We start from the raw sequence: 14,267 nt of genomic DNA, 5'->3' as shown, positions 1-14,267 counted from the left end.
CAGGTCATCTATGGTGGTATCTCAGTGCTACTGTGCAAGTATCACTTACATTATTTGCTAACGGCTCCCAAGCACCAGTGTGGAAAGCAAGAAGGTGCCAAGGCATAGAGACAAATTTTCCACTTTTCAAAATCTCGTAAATAACAAAAGCAATTTTTTGAACTCTACACTAGCAAATAATCTACTGCCCACATTCTACTGCCCAACGCAGAGTGGCATTTTGGAGTGGGAGTGCTCTATTCTAGAGATACTCAGTGTGAGTTTAAGATCAGCATGCTGCTGGGAACACACTGGCAGCCTGACAGTACACTATGAATGATGCTTTAGGCTGCAATCGACAACCTTTACCAAATACCTGGAAAAAATAAAGGATTGTTATCTCTTATCTAGTTTGGCAAGCACCTACTGAACATCTGCTTCACACTCAGAATTCTAGGGGCTAATAAGTTGAGTGTAAAAGTGTAAGGCAAATATTATGGGGGAAACAAAGCAGTAAGGGGTGTAAGGGCATAGAGTTCTCTTTTGAATAGGATGCCTAAGACTTTGTATAAAGCTATCAAGAGGTCGAGTCTTGTGACTACCTGAGAATTCCAGATAAGAGGGGGAAGCACCCAGGCAAGAGCTCAGCTATGGTAGCATCAGTCAGAGAAGAGGCCAATGTGTCTGAAGGTGGGCAAAGGAGGAATTTGGGAGAGACAGAGGGAGAGGAGGAAGGATCCTATGAGCTATCGCAAAGACTTGGACTTCTGCCCAAATGGGATGCCCAGCTGCCAACAGTTATCCTGTTTTTTCTGGCAACAATAGACCAATAGCAGATTTGTAAGGGAGGAGCCAGTTATGAGATTATTTTAGTGTTCAGTTTTACAGCAATTCCTGAGACAGTGAATGACCAGAACTGATATATTCCCTGTGTGGCCCAGATTCTCTCTGTCTTCCTACCCTGCTGGTGTCAGCTTTGTCTCAAGACAAGCGTAGCAGCTCCAGATATCAGACTCAGACCGAATCACACCCAGTGAGAGAACATCCTGCTTTTACTTTTCCAAACAAATCTTTTCCACAAATGCCCATAGCAAGTTTATTTCGGTACCCACCCCTCGGATTAACTCTGAGTCATCTGTACTCCTTTCAGACACCCACTGCCGGGGAGGATGGGATTAGTCTCAGTGGTTTACACATAGAACCTTTCATTCGTGTCCCGGTCAGACTCTTCATGCCTGAGTGCAGGACATCCCAACAAAGTCTGATCTGTATGAGGAGGAATAGGGTGCAGTTGGAGTTGGCTCGACAGCAGTGTCAGATGCAAACAGGACAGATGTGGCTTAATCAGTGGCATAGCTTCCACTGGGTTTCAAAGGGAGGGGGTCATTACTCTCTTCTTTGTTTGGTACATGTGTGTGTGATGCAGACATGTGAATGTGCATATGCACATGAACTAACCCATGTGGAATACAGAGCAGAATGTTGTGTGTCTTCCTGGTGTGGGAAGTCCTTCTGTATATGTGTTACTTTTATTGGTTGATGAATAAAGAAGCTTCTTTGGCCAGTGATAGGGCAGATTAGAGCTAGGCAGGAAAACTAAACTGAATGCTGGGAGAAAGTAGGCGGAGTCAGTGAGAAGCCATGTAGCCACTCACAGGAGACAGATGTGCTGGAAACTTGTGAATAAGTCACGGCCACATGGCGATACACACATTAATAGAAATAGGTTAATTTAAGATGAAAGAGCTAGCCAATAAGAAACTAGATCTAATAAGCCAGTCGGTGATTTAACTAATACAGTTCCTATGTGTTTATTTCAAGTCCGAACAGCTGGGAATGAATGAGTGGCCTCTGCCAATATCTTCCTCTATCGTTCTCACTGCTCTCTGCCTCGTTGTCTAGGAATTGATCAGTGAATCCGAAGCTCACTGATTGACTTACACTAGCTGGCCAGTGAGGTCTCAGGATCTGCCTGTCTCTGGTCCATAATGGTGGGGTTACAGGTGGGTGTAGCCATGACCAGCTTTGTATGTGAGTGATGGTCATTCAAACTCAGGTCCTCTTGCTTGCAGAACAAGTATTCATATTCACTGTGCCACCTCTTTGGCCCTTGTTAGTTGTTTTTAAGGAAGCCTTACTGTATGTTATCAGGAATGACTCTTACAATTTGAAGCACACTTTCCCAATATCATGGCATAAGTCATTTTTCAGTGTGTGCTTCTTGCTCATCTATACCATTAATCAACTGTACAGGTAATCTCAGTGTTGACAGGTCTGTACAAATGAAATTTAGGTGGTAATAATTTCAGAGTATTAATAGTAACTACATGTTTTTCAAGTAAAGCTAAAGGCAATTTTTAATGACTTATCATTTACATATGCTTCAGAATTTTCATTCTTGCTATTTTTGAGTGCATGATTCACATATGGAGCATCTTCTCATCAAATATACTATAGAAAATGTTTTTAAAAGTGTAACTTACAGAGACCAGGGTATGACTCAGCAGGCAAGAGTGCTTTGATACACAGACATGAACAGCTGGGAGCCCCAGCACACACAGAAAAAGTCAGGCATGGCTGCACATGCCTGCAACCTCAGCATTGGTAGGTAAAGAGGCAATTGGGACACTGTGGGCTTATTGGCCAGTCAGTTTAGCAGAGAAATGGTGGTCTCCAGATTAAATGAGAGACCTCACCTCGTGGGAATTAGGCAGAGAGCATTAGAGGAAGACATCCAACATCTTCCTCTGATGTCTGCACAGGCACCTGCACTTGTCAAACTGGCTAAATGAGTCACAGGTAGCCTCCAGGTTCAGGTGGTCACTCAAGCTACTGCCATTTGCATGCAAGCAAGACAAACCTCATCTCAACACCTGTGAAGGATTCCAGGTTCAGGATCCACTGCCTCAGTGCCGTGGAAGAAGAAAGGCCACCCTAGCTGATTGTCTCTACATCAGCATGCACGGACAATTGCTAAGTACTCCTTGTGCCTTGTCAGCTCATCATTGGCCACAGGGTGTAGGTAAGCCAGCGAGAACTGTGATTTGAACCCTGAGGTTCACAGCTGGTTGGTTGAAGGGGAGAGGAAGATGTGTGCAAACGCTCTTTGTTTTGTGGGTGACGGAACTGAATACAGGAAGGAATAGACACAGTCAACCCTGGAGTTCACTCTTCCATTGTTCCACGCAATGTTTCCACTGCTCAGGCCCCTTTGGGGTATGACAGAGTTAGATGAGATCTTTGCTGTCCTTTCCAGCTAAAAAGTTGTTCAGCCTTTTAAATGAAGCAGTCTCACTGTGTGTAACAACACCAAGTCTCCATGCTGCACAAAACAAGCCAGGCTCAGAAAAATCATCACAATATCATGTGACTGCTTGTGGGATCTCGGAAAGTCAAACTCATAAAAACAGAGAGTAGAACAGTGGGTTTTGGGGGGTTATTTTTCCCAAGGTTTAAAGACAAGGGCTTAATGGAACTGGATCATTGGATATAAATTTCCATCTAGATCACATAAATGAGTTCAGGAGAGTTTTAATTTTTTTAAATTATTTTATGTGTATGAATGTTTTACCTGCATGTATGTCTGTGCACTATGTACGCATCTAGTATGAAGGATAGCTTCATCTCCCCTGGGGCTGGAGGTACACATGGTTATGAGCCACCATGTGGGTGCTGGGAATCAAACCTGGTTCTCTGGAAAAGCAACCAGTGCTCTTTAATTGCTAAGCATCTCTCCAGACACCAAGAACAGCATCAAGACAGAAGCCATTTCTATCTATCTTGTTCACTTCATACAGTTCCTGGAGCCAGCCCATGGTGGCTTACAGCTTTAATCCCAGCACTTAGGAGGCAGAGTCAGGTGGGTCTCTGAGTTTGAGGCCAGGCTGGTCTACAGAGTGAGTTCCATGCTCCAAAGATAAAGAGAAAACCTGTCTCAAAAAAAATAAATAAATAAAAGTTAAACATACAGTTCCTGGAGTTTTTGAAAAGTCAACAATCTTAATATTGACTAAAACTGGTTCACAGCACTCAGGAGGTGCAGCACTGTAGGTCCTGCATGCTGGTTGACTTAGACCTCCTCTGGGACTATATCTCCCAGCTCAGGCAGCAATGAACAAGTCTAGACTCCAGACAGACATTCTCAGCAAGCAGTGTAACCAAACTCCATAACCCTTGAATATGGTAGCTAGTCTCTCTATGCCTCCACCTCTCTATCAGGACCCTATAGACAAGGAGTGAAGATACTACAAGGACCCTTGTGAGATTCAAATTAGTAATGCATATGAAGGATTTAATATTACAGCATGGAGGAAACACTCAGCACTCAATAGATGACCATTCTCTAGTTAGTTTCGATGCTTATTTTCTCACACCCCCAGTCCAGTAAAGAAGAATTTCCAATACCAATTTTGGGTTGAGGAAACTGAGACTAAGCATCTTAGATAGCTAAATACTTTCTGGCTGAAACCTGCAAGTGAAATCCATAATGGCTACCTGTAGTAGTTGACAAAGCAGGTTCTGAAGTCAGCCTGCTGAGTTTGAGCCAGGCTTTGCCATTCCCAGTGTGTGTCATTGTTTTCTGACAAAACCTTTTCTGGGGAGATGCAGCACACACATCTACTCAGCCCAGATAGGGAACCCACAACAGGCCAATGTACAAAACACCCCAAAGTCCAACTTGGTAAACCATGAATTTTGTTTGGGATTACTTACAGGAATATGGGTGAGGAGTTACTTACAGAAGCAGAAATGATTCATAACTGCATCACCAAAATTCACCCCAGCATGGGTGAGACAGATCACAAAAGCTAGGACACCTGGAGCACACTGCTCAGCACAGGCAGCTCAGCAGTTTGGAGAGTGTCTTTTCCAAGGAACTCAGTTGGTCTAAACCTCTTCCAGGCAACTTGGTCCATTTCTACTTCTTCAAGGCAGTTGGTCTGGTCTGAATTTTCTTTGCAGCTTGGCTCTTTAATTCTCTGAAAGGGACACTCAGCTTTTATTATTTACTGTGGAAGGGAAGGGCCTAGTGAATCTAGCCAGTTTCAGGAACTTCCTGAAGCTATTTTGAGTTGTTTGCCATCCTTCTTAAGGAGTTTCCTTGCAGTATAGAATGTTTTAATCTCTGGGAAGCTGTTGTACATCAGTCATGAAAAGGTTTTTTTAAAGTCTGGTGTGGGAAGTCCTTCTGTATATGTGTTATTTTATTGGTTAATAAATAAAGAAGCTGCGTTCGGCCAATGGCTTAACAGTGTAGCCAGGCTGGAAAAGATAGAGAGAGAGAATAGGCAGAGTCAAGGAGACGCCACAGAGCCACCAGAGGGGAAGGATGCGAGCTGCCAGGTAGAACCTTGCCAGTAGGCCACAAACCTCGTGGTAAAAAAAAATATAAAATATTAGAAATGGGTTAACCAAAGATATAAGAGCTAGTTAGCTCTTATATACGCTAAAGTGATTGGTCAAGCAGCAAATTAAATAATATAATTTCTGTGTGATTATTTGGGAGTTTGGGTGGCTGGGAAATGAACAAGCAGCCTCCTACAAGAGTCCTGATGTTCCAAGAATAATAGATGATATGCCACAGAGGAGTATCCAGCTTTAAATGAGATCCTGCATCTGAGCACAATCTTGGGACTGACATTCAACAAGACCCCCCTACACACTCTCATCTTTGCTACTGATGGTAATGGCTCCTGTCAATTCCATACCCAAGCTGAGAGTCATCCTCAGCTCTGCTCTCTTAACTTCCCAGGGCCAGACACTCACACACTCTATTGAATATTGTGAATTTTGCCTCATAAACATGACAGATTCTTGAATCTTTCAACCACTCCCCTGCCCTGTTGTCACCATCCTGTTTTGGATTGCATCTTGAATTGCCCCAACTCTCTTTATCTTAACCAGTTCCAGTCCACTGTACAAAGTATGAAAGCCTTTCTAGTTTCCAGCACAGTAGCTGGCCCATGGTAGTGCTTAACAAGTATTTATTGAAAATACAAATGCATATTTGCATGGGTATCATCTCTCTAACCACAAGAAAGAAAACTAAGACAAGAGACTCTTAAAGAAATTCATCTGGTTACAACTTTTATTTCTAACTGATAAGTAAAACTTCCTGTCAGTACATTTGATTGATAGAATGCTTTCATTTTTAAATGATTAGTTGAAGAATAAAGATATCAGTGTGCCTATATATCACCAGTTGCCTGAAAGGCTGATAGACTAAAAACTAACATCCAGTTGTGTTTTTTTTTTATTTCAAAGCTGTAACATGAAGGGGCCAGGCCTGCTTGTTGTTGTTGGTTTTTGTCCCAGTTGGTACCCCACAACTGTTTAGCCCCAGAGAAAATCACACATAGGTCTCCATAAATTATAAGCTGATTGGTTCATTAGTTCTAGCCTCTCATTGGCTAACTCTCACATCTTGATTAACCCATTTTTTTGATCTATGTTAGCCATGTGGCTCAGTATCTTTTTTTCAGTGGGGCAGATCACATCCTGCTGCTTTGGTGATCTGGGCAGGAGTGGAAGGAATCAACTTCCTCCTTCCCAGAATTTTCCTGTTCTCATTACATCATTTTTACTTCCTGTCTAGTTTTCCTGCCTATATTTTCTGCCTGGCCAATCAACATTTATTTAAAATATGATTGACAGATTACAGACAATTCTCCCACACCACAAAGCACTTAAACATTGTTTCATATAGTTTACACACCATATGTGTAAGAAGCATGGTGGAGAAGCTAAAGTCTAGTATGTTTCGATCAGATTTTGTGTTGTCTCAGTAAATGTGGTCCCATCCTCAACCTCGGTCTCAGAGGCCACGTTTCTATAAAGCAGACTTCCCACCATATAGAACAGATTGTGATTTTCCATCTCCTCCCTAGATCATATTTACCAATGTCAGAGAATATTTGTGATTGTCATGACTTAGGTGAGGGCAGGAACACTGGTGGCATCTAGTATTTGGAGGAGGACAACACTGCTAAGCATCCTGAAATCCACAGAAGAGCCCTTCCCTTGTGCAGTACCCACTCCCATAGCACGTCAGTGACGCTGGCTTTGAGGACCCTGCTGTCAAGCAATACTCATAGACTGAGACAATAAGATGAACCTTCATGAACTCTCCGATGTAGTGTGGATGCGGACAGACTGGTACATGAAGTTTAAGTTATAAAATACAAAACCCTAAAGCCAAACAGCTTGACTGAGGTTTGGTTTGGGCAGAGTGATCCTCCCAGGAGAGAAAGGTGCTCTGTGAAAGAGGAAATCATTCCTTGAAGAACTGGATAGTGTTTTCTTCTCTGTGGCTAAATGAAGGATTTACTGTTACAGCTTTTCAAAAGAACAGGAGAAATGTGTTAAAAGTGTCTTGTAGAAAATATATTAAATCCGATTTCTGAGATGCTTTTTCTACACCTCTTAAGGGTGCCCCGAGGGGACAGAAATCAAAGATTTTCTACCTGGATTCATGGGCTGGGTTGTCTTAAAATCCTCTCTAATGTTCTCCTCTGTCCACAAGGAAATATGGGCTAAATCCTCGAGAATGGTCAAAGGCCAAAGTAGCTACCATAGTGAGAGAAATCCTTGGAGAATGCTGTCATTATCTCAGCATGGCAATTTCTTTTTATATTACTCATTATTTAATTAAGACCCAGAGCTATGCAGGAAGCAGGCAGGCAGTGCCATTCCTCTTGAGGAACTGAGCACACAGTCTGACCTTGGAATACCTTCTTCTTAGGAATACCTTCTTGAAAGGCTTTGAGATGATGTGCAAGCTGAATAAACAGTTTGTTGTTGTCCATGGAAGCTGAAGTCCACTATTTCCAATGAGAAATAATTAATGCATAGTCCAAGCACAGCAGTTGGAATCTGCTTTATTTATTTAAGGTATGTTCTATTATACATGAGCTTAGAATAAATTGGGGCAGGGAAATGAATGAATTAGAACACTTTAGCCAAACTAATGCTTCCCTGTTAGCTCCTTCCAGAATATTCTTCTCAACTTGTCTCCAGAGTTTGAGGTTCATTTCAAAACTCGTCTCAAATGTTGCCAATTCAAGGATTGCATGTAATCTTTCCTAAAACCCTAATTAGGAATGGGGATTTCTTAATCCATGTTTTATCTATTACTCTGGTATGGTCCTTGCGCATTTTGTTACATATGCTCCTGTTTTCGGGACTTCATTTATTTTCCCTCCATCCCTTATCCCTGTCCCTTCCTTTTCTTTATTGTTTCCCTGTTTCTTGCTCATTTTTCTGTTCTGTACAACAGGCACTCATCTAACCTGTGTCCCTGACATCATCCAATGTACACTGAACCCCTGGAGTCATGAAGTGGTAGGTGTGTGGATTTGCTTAATTTCTCCTCCGTGATAATAGTGGTCCTTAACAAATTCTTTCTTTCAAATGGATGCAAATGTAAATTTTACTGGGTCTGATCAAATACCCACAGGCTCCAAATAAATATATACAGAAGTTCAATCTAATTTCTGGTTCTCTTATGTTAGACTAAATGGAGTTAATTTCAGATTAACTACCCCAGCAAGTATCACTAGGTCCCAACAGCCCTGGGTAGGTGTGAAGGAGACATCTGCACTGGAATCTTAGCTCTTCTGCTGGCTCTCAGTTGTCTAACCTCTCCATAAGTTCCCTCGTGTATAAAAAGATAAGGTTGTTTACTTTATCCTAGGGTTTTTTTTATTTTTTTATTTTTTATTTTTTTATATTTATTTTTTTTAGTTGTTGAAAAGAAAAAAAAATTTCTGCCTCCTCCCATTTCCCATTTCCCTCCCCCTCCTCCCACACATCGTCCCCTTCCCCCATTCACCTCCCCCTCTCCTCCTCCCCCCCACTCCATTCCCCCTCCCTCTCGAGAATGAAGAGCAGTCCCTATTCCCTGCCCTGCGGGAAGTCCAAGGTCCTCCCACTTCTATCCAGGTCCAGGAAGGTGAGAATCCAAACAGGCTAGGCTCCCACAAAGCCAGTTCATGTATTAGGATCAAAACCTAGTGCCATTATCCTTGGCTTCTCACCAGCCTTCATTGTCCGCCATGTTCAAAAAGTCCGGTTTCATCCCATGCTTATTCAGTCCCAGTCCCGCTGGCCTTGGTGAGCTCCCAATAGATCAGTTCCACTGTCACAGTGGGTGGGTGCATCCCTCGTGGTCCTGACTTCCTTGCTCATGTTCTCCCTCCTTTTGCTCCTCTTTTGGATCTTGAGCTCAGTCCAGTGCTCCAATTTGGGTCTCTGTCTCTATCTCAATCCATCGCCAGATGAAGGTTCTAAGGTGATATGCAAGATATTCATGAGTATGGCTATAGAATAGGGTCATTTCAGGTTCCCTCTCCTCAGTTGCCCATCTCCCTGGACACCTGCAAGCCCCTCTAGAGTCAAGTCTCTTGCCAACCCTAAGATGTCTCCCTTTATTAGGATATATATTTCTCTGCTCCCCTATCCACCCTTCCTTTATCACAACCATCCCATTCCCCCAAGCTCCCCCCATCCTCCCCTTCTCATGTTTCTCACCCCATTTTCCCTTAGCTCCATGCCACCTCTCCTAGGGTTTTTAAGAAGATTAAATGAGATAGTCTGGGCAGTATGCTTACCTGAGTAGCTAGGACCTAGTTAGTAAGAGTGAGGGGGAACTCAGAACTGAGGGTTGTTCTTATCACAACTGTCATCATCTATTCGAAGCAAATCCAATCTCCATGCCTCAGAGCTTCTAAACATTGCATTTTCTGCTTGCACTGATGTCTCTTCATCAGGACTGTTTAGCTATTCCCTGTAGGTTCTGTAAGATGGCTGGCTATCTATGTTAGTAGGAAACCTGCTTGGCTTCTATGCTTTTCCTCCTGGGGACTTTTCAGTGAGAGCCAAAAAAAAAATCTTCAGTTGAAACCGCATTTTGTTTTTCCTTTGCTATGTGGTGTAATTGCTCCCTAAACTAAGCCTGCTCTTAATGTTCCAGTCCCCTTAATCATTTCTTCGACTGGCCACCTCTCTGTTGCCTTTGTCACATTTGAAGGGAGCCAGCAGGATAATTGGTCTAGACTGCCAATCAAACATATGAATTACATCACTAGTGATGACCCTGGAAGGTCTAAGAGTTGCAGTGGGCAGGTATGAGCAGAGCATCTGTGGCCTTACAGGGCTCGCATTAAAGGGATGAAATAGCGCTGGGAATGTACTGGCCTAGCATGTGTGATGCCCTGAGCTTATACCCTGCACGGCAATAAATAAATAATAAAGATAAAAGGCAGTGAGGAAAAACAAGTTGTTTTAGAAACAATTCAGTACTTAGATTCAGAGAAAAAGATTGCTGTGAAGCTAAACTGGGTAGGCTAAATAATTTACAGACTCTCTCTGAGCCTTGCCTAGTTCAATGCCTCTTTTCAGAGAAGCCGTGCTGACCGACTACGTAAAGCAGCCACTCTCTTCTGCACCCACAGTTCTGCTTCTTCATTCCAGTTTGAGCTGTCTGAAGTCATCTTGTTGCTAGAATGCTTATTTTTGCGCTGTCTCACTCTTTGAGAATACTAGCTCAATTCACTGAGCCTCCGGTGCCTAAGAGATAGCTCTTGGAAAGCCTGTGTGAATGTGTGAATCTGATGTGTTTTCATTTGCTTTGCTTTGTTTTGAGGCAAATTCTGGGACTGCTCCATAGTTGAGGTTGACCTTGAATTTTCGATCTTCCTTTCTCCACATCTCAGTGCTAGGACTACAGGCAAGCACCATCATACCTGGTTTATGCAGTGCTAGGGACCCAACCTAAGACTTTGTGCATGTCAGGTCAGACAAGCGCTCGGCCAACTGAGCTATATCCCTAGCCTGAATATATGAACTACTAGTTTTTGTCTGACCAAACGCACACTTGAGCTTAATCTTCCTTCCAGATCATAAGTTACTATGCTGTGGATTGATTTCACAACTAGCTAGAGACTAGGAGAACTTGGATTAAAATTGTCCAATTCTGCTCACTCAGGATAACTCAACTCAGTCTAAGCTGTGGTTAACCAGCTCTGGAGTGTTCCAGGCAGTGAACCCTGAACTTGAGTTGCAGCAGACCCAAGTCAAATGTCTACCTTTCTGCAAATTAGCTTGGCTGGCATCAGAGAGCACAGAGCAATTGCCAATGCAAGTGAAGAACACTCCATGTCAGGCAGAATCCTAAGTACTTTACTGAATTGTTTGGTTTTTATTTGCTACAGCCTTTATGTTTGATGTGAATATTATGCCTGAAGAAGAGGACCGGTGCCTTACACATCTTCTGCTCTATAGATTTCCTGAAGTCAGTAAATGCTCAATAAGCATACTCAATAGTGAACAAGTGTTTTGGAAGACATGGGTAGTAACTGACTGACTATGGCAAGGATACAGACCTGTCCAAGGCATTAGGAAACCTGTCCCAGAGTGGTGACATTTTATTTAAGGTGAGATGGAGGAATAGTAGTTTACTTTGACTTGATAGTGGGAGTGTGAACAGACTCATCCGGATTGGTTATCAAGAAGCTACAGTAGGAAGTTAAGGCCTACCAGGCCAAGAGGAGCCAACCTGGAGTCTGACTGGCGTTGTTCATGCCTACCCAATGAGAGGCGACCATGCAAAGTCAACTGTCAGCAGATCAGAACACCTGGGTGCTGAGAGGGTTTATAAGTTTTTTCCGTTGTTAAATAAATGAGCCTACTCTATCCCTTTCAGACGTTAGGGCCCAGCTACAAGTTCCCTTTTCACCCATGGGATTTTGTATCCTTTTTAGCACAATGAAAAATTATAATGATGAGGTTTCCCCTACAGGGGGCTGTAAAGGCATGCTAGAGGAAGATTCTAGCATAAGTTTCCCATCAAGCTCCAGCTTCAGTGAGAGCAGGCTGTGGGGATGGCTCCTGTGGGATCAAGCAAGCAGGCGGCCCAGCGTCCGTGGGCCCCAAAGCAAGAGAGAATCCAGGGGGAGCTGGCATGGCAGAGTGATTGCTTTTGATCTCCCTGGAGGTCCATCTGCAGAAGCTTGGAGCAGCCCTGTCTATAACATAGTGTTCAAGAAACACAATTGTTTTTCTCTCCCCTATTTGATGTCAGAATCTTTCTTTCTCTCGGGACTCCACTCTGTGGGACTCCGGACCGTCTCAAGCAGAACCTAAAATGGATCACTTTAGCATTCCTTCCTCCTAAGCCTGTAACTTTCCCAATGGAGACTCCCTTCTACTCCCACTTCTATCCTGCCCCCAATACCATCCCTGCCATTGTCGTCTCTTCTTCTTCTTGGACTTCAAACCCTTACAGTCCCCCTAATATTCTCCCTGTACTAACATGGCGGGGAGGCCAAAAGGAATTCCACTTTTATTTAGTGACTGTTATCTCTTCATTTGTTATGCCTCCCAGCAACAGGGACCATGTATAAGATCCTAAGGCAAGGTGCAGATGTCTAACATTAGCCACCAGGGCCTTAGAATCCCAAGGAATAGCCTCATCTTCCCTCCCTGCAATCATGGCCTCTATGTGTTTGTCTGCTTTCATAGGCTGTGCAACGCTTTACAAAAGGGATGGTATCTTATATTCCATCCCACCATCAATTCTTCTAAGGCCTACCTAATCACCCATCTCAATGTCTTCAAACTATTGGATGAAAGACAAGGGTCGTGATTTAGGACAAGGTTATTGGGGAATACTTTCATCTGTGTTAATCCATAAAAACAAGGCATGAAAACAACCTCCTTGCTGAACAGGTTCTTGAAGCTCCAAAGCATATTGTTGGCCCTGGAGGATCTGAGTCAGCTGGTCCAGCACTGTAAGAACCTAAACCTCCAAAGTGAGCCAGGTGAGTCCAGCGTAGAAAGATGTCCCCTTTGAATAGCCTACCAAATGGGGTTCCTGAGTGGAGCAAGAGGAAAAAGGACAGGAAGGCACACAGGAGCCATCCGGATGAATTGCAACACATTGCCTGCATTAGAGTTCGTCCCTCAAGGAAGTTTCCGATTCTTCCTGCCCCTTCCTGTTCTTCCTGTGGGGAGGCGGGACTTATGGGCCTAGCAAGAAATCGGCCATTTTAAATTTGCACTGGAGAATTTATTCTTAACTCGGGTCAAAGTGTTCTGAGAGCTGAGCAGTGGCCTTCCTGGGACTTAGGCACAGCCTGTGGGGTTTTTCCCTTCTGATGGATGGAGCAGTGTTCTGTTTGTTGTGTATCTATTTAGTTTCCTGTAGGTAGATATGGACGACGGTCAGTGCTTTCTCACTCACAAAACATTTGCTCACTGCTGTTGATTCAGAAGGTGCTTCCTGCATGCAAGCCTACTGTTTAACTGACACTAACGCAGAATGGAGGCTTGTGGATCCACGACTTCCATGATGACTTTGGTTGAATGATCTATGTCAGCTTTTCATAGGCTCAAGCTCACTTCATTTCGGTAACAAAGGACCTCTGAAAGGAGAGATAAAATACCTTTCAAAAGGTTTCACCCTTACAGTTTGGGTTATTCATTCATCTGTTTATTGAACTACTTTGATGAGTGCCAGGTAACATTTACATATATGAATTAGACCTTGATGTCTACCTTGAGTAGTTTCCAATGTGATCATCTAGGTATGATAAGTAACTAGAGGACTATCCTCTGACTGAGGGTGGCTATTACTACAAAGAGCACAAAGAATCAGACTTATGAAGCACTTATTGCAGGGAGGAGCAGAGGAATCCCATGTGAGCAAAGACCTGAGTGTTTATACGATATTGGCAGAGGCCCCACCATGTCAAGGAACCCAGAGCTTCAGACTCAGGGGAAAGGGCAGTCTTCTCCCCAAGGATGAGGCAAAGAAGAAAATGGTGAAGTCTTTTTTCCAATGGGGAGACACTGAGCTAAAGAACAAAGCCTTACCTCCTGGTTGGAGTATGGAAGTTGACAAAGCACAGAAAATGTCCACCATTAGCTTTCTGCACTCGCCCCTAAGACACTGCCCTCCTGAAGACTGCGTCTATCAACACTGTGTAAGCCTGTCTTTGTGATCCAGCTGCACTCCATAAACCCTGCCTTCTTGTTTATCTGCCAGTAACAACCCAGCCTCTCCGGTCAGCTCTGGACAATAAACTGAGCTTCTAAGGCACTGAGGTTTATTTCCAGTCAAGAACTGAGGCCACCTAGTCGCAGCTTTTGGTCTGTCCATCTGTTTGTGTTTTTCTTTACTCCCTCGTTGCCACAGTCGGGTACAAGTCCTGGAGGCCAGGCATGGACTTGTCAGCCTACAATGTACTATTTCCTTCCTATGCACCCACCATTCTGCTCACCCTCACTGT

The sequence above is a fragment of the Microtus oregoni genome, unplaced genomic scaffold, assembly GCF_018167655.1.
Source record: "Microtus oregoni isolate MIOR12 unplaced genomic scaffold, Mior012 000088F_ref0000325, whole genome shotgun sequence".
Taxonomy (NCBI): domain Eukaryota; kingdom Metazoa; phylum Chordata; class Mammalia; order Rodentia; family Cricetidae; genus Microtus; species Microtus oregoni.
Note: the sequence above shows the minus strand (reverse complement) of the source record.